At 32.5% G+C, this 8,873-nt stretch overlaps 1 long non-coding RNA gene across 1 annotated transcript; it reads right to left on the reverse strand.

Moving 5' to 3' along the window:
• Positions 1-6,640: 6,640 nt before the first annotated feature.
• On the reverse strand, positions 6,641-7,591 carry LOC148780588 (uncharacterized). Its single transcript, XR_016040191.1, has 2 exons — positions 7,355-7,591; positions 6,641-7,043 (listed from the first exon to the last, which is right to left on the reverse strand). It is a non-coding gene; the product is annotated as an uncharacterized LOC148780588 (long non-coding RNA).
• Positions 7,592-8,873: the final 1,282 nt, after the last annotated feature.

Here is an 8,873-nt window from a genome sequence, read left to right on the forward strand (position 1 = left end):
ATTTCACTCGAAGGGGTTGTTTTGATGCCCAATTATCTTCAAATTGATCATCTTGACATTAAGATGCATGGACATGAGAAAAAAATGGATTTCAAGTTTTGGAAATAGTCCATATTGTAACGTATTTTTGGACCGTCAATTTTTTAAGATTTTCAAGTTTTCATAGATCTGCTCAATTTACACTATTTTTGAAGCTTTACATTTTATAATTAAAGACAAAAATATATTTTAAGGCTATCACAAAGATTTCCAGTTTTGAAACCACATTTCTCGACTTTACTTCGATTGTTTAGGGCCTTGGTTCTATACAAATCGCAACCCTTTTTTTTTTATTATTTGTTTTCCTAAAGTTCTTGACTTGAACACCTTAAAACTGGGAACTACCACGACTAGTGCCTGGATGGTTCTGTTGTGTGCGAAAGCTCTAAAACTGATGGGTGGCAAATAAAATACGAGAAATAAAACCTTAAACACATACCACAGAAAACAATGACTTATGTGGTTCACCGAAGTAGGGCTACTATGGGCACGGTAGACATAAATCCAATATACCAATGAAAGTTACATCAAAGATTTTGGAACAAAGAGTTACCTCTCTAAACCTCGACAAAAACCAAGTCGAGCAAACCCTTTTAAACTTGCTCTCTCAAACGACACCACTGTGGATCTCTAATATTTATTCTATAACTAGACCACTATCTAGGAAGAAAACTCTGAGAGCCAATGAGACTTTATTTCACTTAAAGGGAAACCACCCAAAATCTATATGAGAACTGCTTTTGTACAAAAAACCAACATTTCACTTTGTAGGAGTCTTCAAGAGGCATCTTACGTAGCATGAGTCTTCAAAGGGCACCATCAATGTTTCTCATTGTAAGAAGCTCTCTTCTCTTAAAGGACCTTGTACCTTATGCACACGAGGCTTTGCCCCCCACTTTCTTTAGAGAAACCACCATTTTTGAAACTCTCTTATCTAAAGGGACCTTGCATCTTATGCACAGGAGGCTCTGCCCTCCAATCTCTCTACCCAAATGGTGACTCAAATAAGACACAAATACCATACACTTGCACATATATATATATATATATATATATATATATATATATATATATATATATATATATATATATATATATATATATATATATATATATATATATGGTGCGGTTTGTATAGAGCCGAGGCTCTAAACAATCAAATTGGAGCCCACCTTTAAATAGTGTCGAGAAATATGGTTCAATGCGGGAAAGTTTTGTGATAGCCTTAAATTATATTTTCATCTTTAGTTATAAAATATAAAGCTTAAAAAACAGTGTAGATCGATCAGATCTATGAAAACAAGGAAATCTGAAAAATTGACCGTCGAAAAATGTGTTACAGCGATGCACTATTTTCAAAACTTGAAATTCCTTTTTTTCTTATGTCCATGCATCTTAATGTCGAGATGATCAATTTGATGATATTCGAGTATCAAAACAACCTTTTCTAATGAATGTTTTGAAGTAGGCTCCAATTTGATTGTTTAGCGCCTAGGCTTTGTATAAATTTTTCTATATATATATATATATATATATATATATATATAAAAGATTAGGAACGTAGCTTTCTATGGATGTTCTATATATCTTAAAAAACCAAAAGATATATCCGAGAGTCCTAATCATTTTTGGATTTTTATTTTCCTAAAAAAACTTATCAATATCAATCTCGATTCTACGTATTAGGATAATATCTCAATTCTACATAATATGAGAATATCTTAATTTCACATAATAAGAAAATATATCTACTCCACGTACTATGTGATTTTTTAATGTGGGTGATTTTGGATAGAATCAAATCCAACATATTCCAAGTCGACTTAGCCGGTTCTGCAAATACTAGATGAGAGAGAGAGAACTTGATCACTTTACTTGTTCGATAAAAAACTGCTTACTTGTGATAGCCAATGCAGACGGTAAGAAGAATGAACAAAGTGTAAACTATTTGAGGGAAAGCTTCTACAATACAAAGAACTCCCAACAGCAGTGACAAAGCAAGACCCTGAAACTCTTTTCTCTTTCATCATCTCATAGAATGAAGGGAGTGCTCTGAAAACGAGTTGAAGTCATTTCCAGGCAGGTCATTAAGGTACAATCGCAACTCCAGCATTGGCACAGAGACTTGCTGATATGTGGTGCACACCACTTCGATGATGGTGATTAAAGCTAAGAATGTGTTAGGGCCAAAAGAACAGCCGAGATCAGCAATCCCTAAACTCTCGGGGAAATGTGTAGAGAGCATATTCATCACTGCCTCCTTGGTTATACGTTTAATCACCTCCAATCCATGACTCTGCGTAGAAACCCATCAATCATAGTGGCATACAATGGCATCGAGAGAGAGAGAAAGAGAGGGTAAATAGGGTGTATAGAGAAGAAGATGAGAGAGAGAGAATATAAGAGTAGAGTAGAAGAGACAGAGTTCATGTATATGAGGACACGGTTTCTCTGAGTCATGTAGAAATGAGTCTACTCTTACAAATCTATTTTTGAGGTGAATTTTTGGACTAAAGTTTTAAGGACATGTATTGTCTAACAAGGAGATCATGAATATAAATAAATAAGTAAATTTTAAGAAATAAAAATAATGATTTTATGAAAGAATTTCAAGCGGTTAGATTCAATTCTTTCTAGATAGACCACCTATTTGCATCTATCTTTAAGATGAAAGCTTTGTACCTTGGGACCACATATTGTAGAAATGCGGTCTAGCCCACATGAAACAATTTTCCTTCATTTAAGAGTGAGGTTTCTATAGGATGCTCACTTTATACCATACAAGTACAGGGATATCTAACTTTTTCCATAAAAAACCATATAATGGCTAACTATAAAATTTAAAACTAAAAAAATGGTACATATTGAGCATATTTATAGACTCTTCAAAATCTTGAAAATATACAATCTAGTTAATTCATTAAAAAATGAAGTATTTTTAGGGACTTAAGATTCTTTTATTTTTTCTGAGTGAATTACATATGGGCCTTAAAATTTTAGATTAAATATGAAATTGCCCCTCAGTTAATCCACATTTTTTATATTTTTTTTAAAATTGCCCCTCAGTCAACCCAAATTTTGATTTTTTTTGGATTTTTTTTGGATTTTTTTTTTTATTGGTAGGACAGTACCCCAAACTTTAAGGTACTACCCTACTAACGAAAAAGCTAAAAAAAAAAAAATCAAAATTCGGATTGACCAATGGGCAATTTCGAAAAAATAAAAACAAAGTGGGTTGACTAACCATCTTTGTAATTTTTACCTATAAATGGAATATTTCATATTTTATCTATAATTTTAAGGTCCGTACATAAACAGATTTTTTTTATATTATACCGTACATCTCTAAGTAGAGATGATCAATTAGAAGGTTTTCTAATTGGTTTTCTAACTTCTAAAGCAGAGATGCTATATTTGTAGAGGAGTTTGGGACTCACTTTTGGGACTTTACTCGTATGTTTCATGGGGAATGCACAAGGGAATGCCATTGATGGGGGACCACAGCTTTCGTTTTGTGGTCCATTTTGGGTTTGACATCTCAAAATATACTGCGATATTCGTGACCGCAAATTACTCGTATTGATTGAAGATGTGCTCTGATCATGGTAGTACCACCTGAGCTTTAGCTAAAGGTCAAAATCACTATTGTTATTGATACTTTTAAAAAATTGAACTCTTTCCAAAATGGTTAGGCGCTTGTAATCCCCACTAATTTACTAAAAAAATGAAAAAAAAGAAGAAGAAAAAAATCATTATAATGATAAATGCAAAACAAATACAACAATGTCATGATTGCTGTGACTTTCTTCATGCCATGGCTGTTCGAGTTTCTTCGTGATAACTTATGTGAGATTATATGTATTATTTGGTTATTTGGATATCCAAATCCGTTATTTTAGAGCAAATGGGAAGGCTAGTTATTCTAGGCCGAAAGACCCTATATCGCCTAGTTTTTTTTTTTTTTTGAAGTTTATCAAAATATCCACAAGAGATGAATTATTTAACAATTTATCCTTTCGAAACTATTTCAAGTCAATGCCATGTGTTATTTTATAGGTATTTTGAAATTAAATCAGAAGTCACGGGAAAAGCATTAACTTTGTTGGAAAAGTATACGATAAGATCATTTACCTTTGGTACAAGGTGGTTACAATTAATCTTGACCATTTGATGTGGAATCGGATGGATGCATTTTTTATTTTATTTTTTTGAGTAAGTTGCATTTATTCTATTGACTAAGCTCAAAGTTCAAAAGAAATTTTATCAAACTTTGGGATATATCTAATCCATCAGATTTCACTTCGGAGGGTTATAAGTAATTGTGACCTCTTTGTATCAAAGATAAATTGTCTCATTGTATTCAAACCCTTACTAAATTATTTTTCATAGGTAATTTGATAAACTTCCCTTTATTTTTAAATAGCTCCTAACTGACTCGACTAGGGAATCACTCGAGTTAGATATGAGATTCAAACTCGAACACTCGTTTGGCTCAAATTTTTGAATCACTATTACTCCATGGTATTTTAATATGAGTTTTTATATTTTGGCATTTTAGATATTACTTTTTATATTTTGGTATTGTTGAATCTCCCTCTCTCTCTCTCCCCTATATAGATGTTAGAGAGAGAGGTTTAGTAGACAGATAAAGGTGTTTTTTTTTGTTTTGTTTTAGGTAAAAAAAATGAACACTCAAAAACAGTAAATTGGGTTCAGAGAATTAAAAGATATATTTTTTAGATAACCTATACTGCTAGAAAGTTTTCAAAACCCGAAGTCTATGAGAAAATAATTCACAAAAATAAGATGCATGGAGATATTTTCCATTCATTTAAAAGGTGACGTTTTACAATACAATCGTGCTTCCATTGATCAAAATTTACTTTCGGAGTTGATGTTAACGTGATATAATATGAATAAACAATGGAAAATTATGCCTACATCATTATATTTTAGCGATATAACAGTATGGTCCATAAATATGTAGAAATTACACGGAGGCCCTCACTCAACAGTATGCAACCCGATGTCTAAAATATCGAATTGCTCGTGACGTTAAAACAGGTGAAGGTCGGTGCAATGTTTGATGGACTGCCACACAAATAGGTTGGATGTTTTACATGTTGTACCTCTTTATGAGTTAAAAAAATTGAAAAAGTAAAAAAGTTATTATACGCTCAAATGTTTGAATTATCGAACCGAGAGCAAACTTAAAGAAAAACAAAAAATAAAAAGAAAAAGAGAAACCGACATGCTAGGACGTATATCTATAATATAAGGACAGATAATTTTCGAATAAACAAACTTAACATCCGATAACTCCTACCAAAATGTTTTCCCCCCAAAGATGAGAGAAAGCATTTACAAATGAATCCATGTCAAAGTCTTTTTGAAAAGATGATGTCAGGTGCCACACGTATTGTTCTTTTCAATATGATCCTTGTGCTCAGTAAACAACACTACTATGTGGATCATGTTGTTACACGTCAAAAACAAGGGAAAGCTTTCCATGTTTCCCTACAACCTAGAAGTTATTTCTTCCACCTTATCCAACCCTCTATTTTTGAATGGAGGGTTAAGATTGTTTCAATCACAATGTCATGTTTATACACTATTTTATTTTTAATTTTTTATCTATAAACTGTCTTGATACCAAATTTTGGACGTCTATTCCTCTATTAAAGTCGCACTAATGAAAATATATATAAAAAATATTTTTAATAAAATAAAATGACTAAAATACCCTTGAATGATTCAAGGGGGATTTTAATCATTAAGTTTTATCGAAGAATTATTGTTAATATTTTTTATAGGTGCGCGTGCCCCAATGAGAAGATAGCACGTAGCAAATTTCATATTCAAAAAAATTGTATTAAGAAAACTAAAAATAAAATATTTTGAGACGTCGGATCTAAGATCAAACGGTGAATGGCTCTCTTGACAAAAAATGGACTGCTGGATGGTAGAGGGAGGATAGAACTTGTATAACATAGGGGTAACATAGAAAGCTTTCCCCAAAAAATGGGTTGGACAGCGATGAGGGAGTAGTTGCCATGAATCATGTTTTTATTTCAATTGTACCTCCAATGTTCCTCGTGTCTTTGTAATGGCGTTCATCTTTTTACTACGACAAATGATCATGCTGCATTTCTCCAATGACACAATGATAAAAATATGTTCATTTTCATTTCAAAGAAGGGAGGTTTCTCCCTTGACAGAATGCATAAAATGGAGCTCAATTTCATTTCAAAATAGTATTTTAAGAGAAGACAAAAAAAAGAAGAGAGAAAAAAATAATTTCATTTATTTAAGAACATACCCAGTTTATCCAAGGAAAAATTGTGAATAAGCTGCCAACCTAATACTATAGAAGTGAGGTGCACATTAAAAATCTATTCAATTATTTTGTTTTAGGTGCTAGAAAACTTCCCAATTGAGTATCATGACCTCGAGATGCTAGATATGAAAAAGAGGGGAGAGTTTAGCGAGCTGTATTAAAGAGTACGCATTCCCTTTCTGGCCGGTGGATGATGAGTCAAAGTGCATGAACAATAGAACAAGCTCAACACAAATAGACATCAAAATATAAAGTACATAAACAGTAGATCAAATTCTCCATAAATTGAAATGTCTAATTTAAGGGATAGTTTGGTGGATGATGAGTCAAAATGAGTACAGTTTGATCTTTTTAAGACAAGAACACAATGATTCAGCTTCTTTTTCCCTTCATCGATATGCGATTGAATAAGTTCAGCATTTTCTTCAAATAGAATGTCCATGACTTCCTCTCCAAATTGATATTTGATTAAGGGCTCTGCTGCAGCTCGCAACATCAATGCTAAGTCTTTTCCATTCTGGTTGGCTCCCCATGGAGCTATTCGTATTTGTTTGAAACGCGAAATTGTAAATGAACCTTCTCTCTTCACCTATTCTTGAACTTCTTCAGCAGATGGACCATAGTATGGCAGATCAAAAGAATCCAGCTTCTCCTCTTCTATAAATCCCTGTGTCAACACGATTTAAAGAGTTCAGAAGAGACAAACTAAAATGCAATTCGATGATGGCACATTCATGGTTAGAAATTATGTGAGCATTTTTTTTTTTTTTGAGTTTTAGAATGCGACCCTTTTAACCACACACAAGATTCTGCCACTTTGTGAGATAAAAATCGCAGATAGCAGGTTTCCTCCTACTCATAAATCCTCGGCTTTTATTTGTTTGCTTCCCACATGTTGAAAGAAAACACACACATAGCTCTCTCCTAGGAAGTGTCAAAGATTGGATAACTATTGCAGACAGAGATATGGGGGAGCACCTTAGAAACCAGATTCTTTATAGCTTGACTCAAAGGAGTCCATATGAGGCCACCCTCCTTATCAGCTGCTTGCTTTGTCCTTCGACCGATAAATACTAACACCATGCACCGTCTCGAACCACCTCTTGTGAACAGAACTTGAGAAATAGAGAAAAGTCGCCCTGGAATTGTTGAAGAAAGGCATGTGTTACACTTGGACTATCTTCAGTTATGTATAAATTGCCTTTGTTAAGGGGCTTTCCATACTCATCATAGAGTCCAGGAGGAACTTGCAGAGACCTTATTATTAGTTAGAGAATTTATTCAAAAATATTTTGAGAGATGATTTTGGAAAGGAAAATCGAATCAGGTGAATATGAAAGAATGTGATTAGATAATTAATTATTAATATTTTAGGGATTAGGATAATTAAATCCTAGAATAAATATGAACTACTTACTCAAAATTTTGAAACTTAAGTTTTTCTTAATTTTTCTCAGATGAAAAATCCTAGTATATATATATGTGGTATTGTACATAAATTTTAGTGTTTGTAAAAGACTATGTGAGCTCATAGATCCATATTAATAAAGTTTTGCTCCCACAAATCATCCAAACCTATTCTAGCCCATTTCTGAAAATGTATATGTAAAGTTGAACCAAAGTTTTAAGTTTATTTGATATAGTTTCACGTCAAACAAATGCTTCCAACTTATATGTTCTTGCCATGTTGGAATGTATATTTGGACATGCGCGACCACCATATATGCCTTGCACTAAACTTTTATCTTCATTTATGATCAATAACATTTTATGTTGGTGCAACATGTAAAATTTCTATGGTCTTTCTAACAATTATTTCAGTTAAACCTGTTAGTCTGATAGAGGAAACCATTAGAGCATATCGGTACTGCCAAATTTGGAATGGACCTATAATAATGGAAGCATAAAAGGGTATTGTTTGCATAAGGTTGAAACCTTAAACAATCCACTTAAGGTGCACCTCTAAATTTGATCATAAATGTAATTTTGATATAATTTTTTTTTAAAATGGCTTGATAATCTATTTTTATCTCTAGATATAAAATTTTAAACTCTATAAATGGTTCAAATCAAATAGATCTATAAACACATAAAAATCTTGAAAATGGACGGTTCAGAGAATGTGTACTAAGATACACTACTTCATAGACTCGAAGCTTTTTATTCTTTTCATATTCATAAATCTCGATGTCGAGATGATCAATTAGATGGTTTTCCAACTCTAAACAACCTTTTATGTTGGATTTTTGAGGTACACCTTTAACTCTACATTTTAAGGTTGCAACCTTGTCTAAACGTTTTTTAAAATAAAAAATTACATGTGTTCATAAAAACAAATGAAAAAGTATAGAAAGGTACATATTTTCCCACCATATACCTTCGCCTTATGTTATTTTATTTTCCCAGTTTGCCTGTTGCTTTTTATTGTTTATTTTTCATTTTTAATTTTTTATTTTGTTTATGAACATAGGATTGTGACCTAGGTGTATTAGGTCAC

This window comes from Amborella trichopoda, chromosome 9, assembly GCF_054954075.1.
Source record: "Amborella trichopoda isolate Santa Cruz 75 chromosome 9, AtrichopodaSantaCruz75HAP2 v2.0, whole genome shotgun sequence".
Classification (NCBI taxonomy): domain Eukaryota; kingdom Viridiplantae; phylum Streptophyta; class Magnoliopsida; order Amborellales; family Amborellaceae; genus Amborella; species Amborella trichopoda.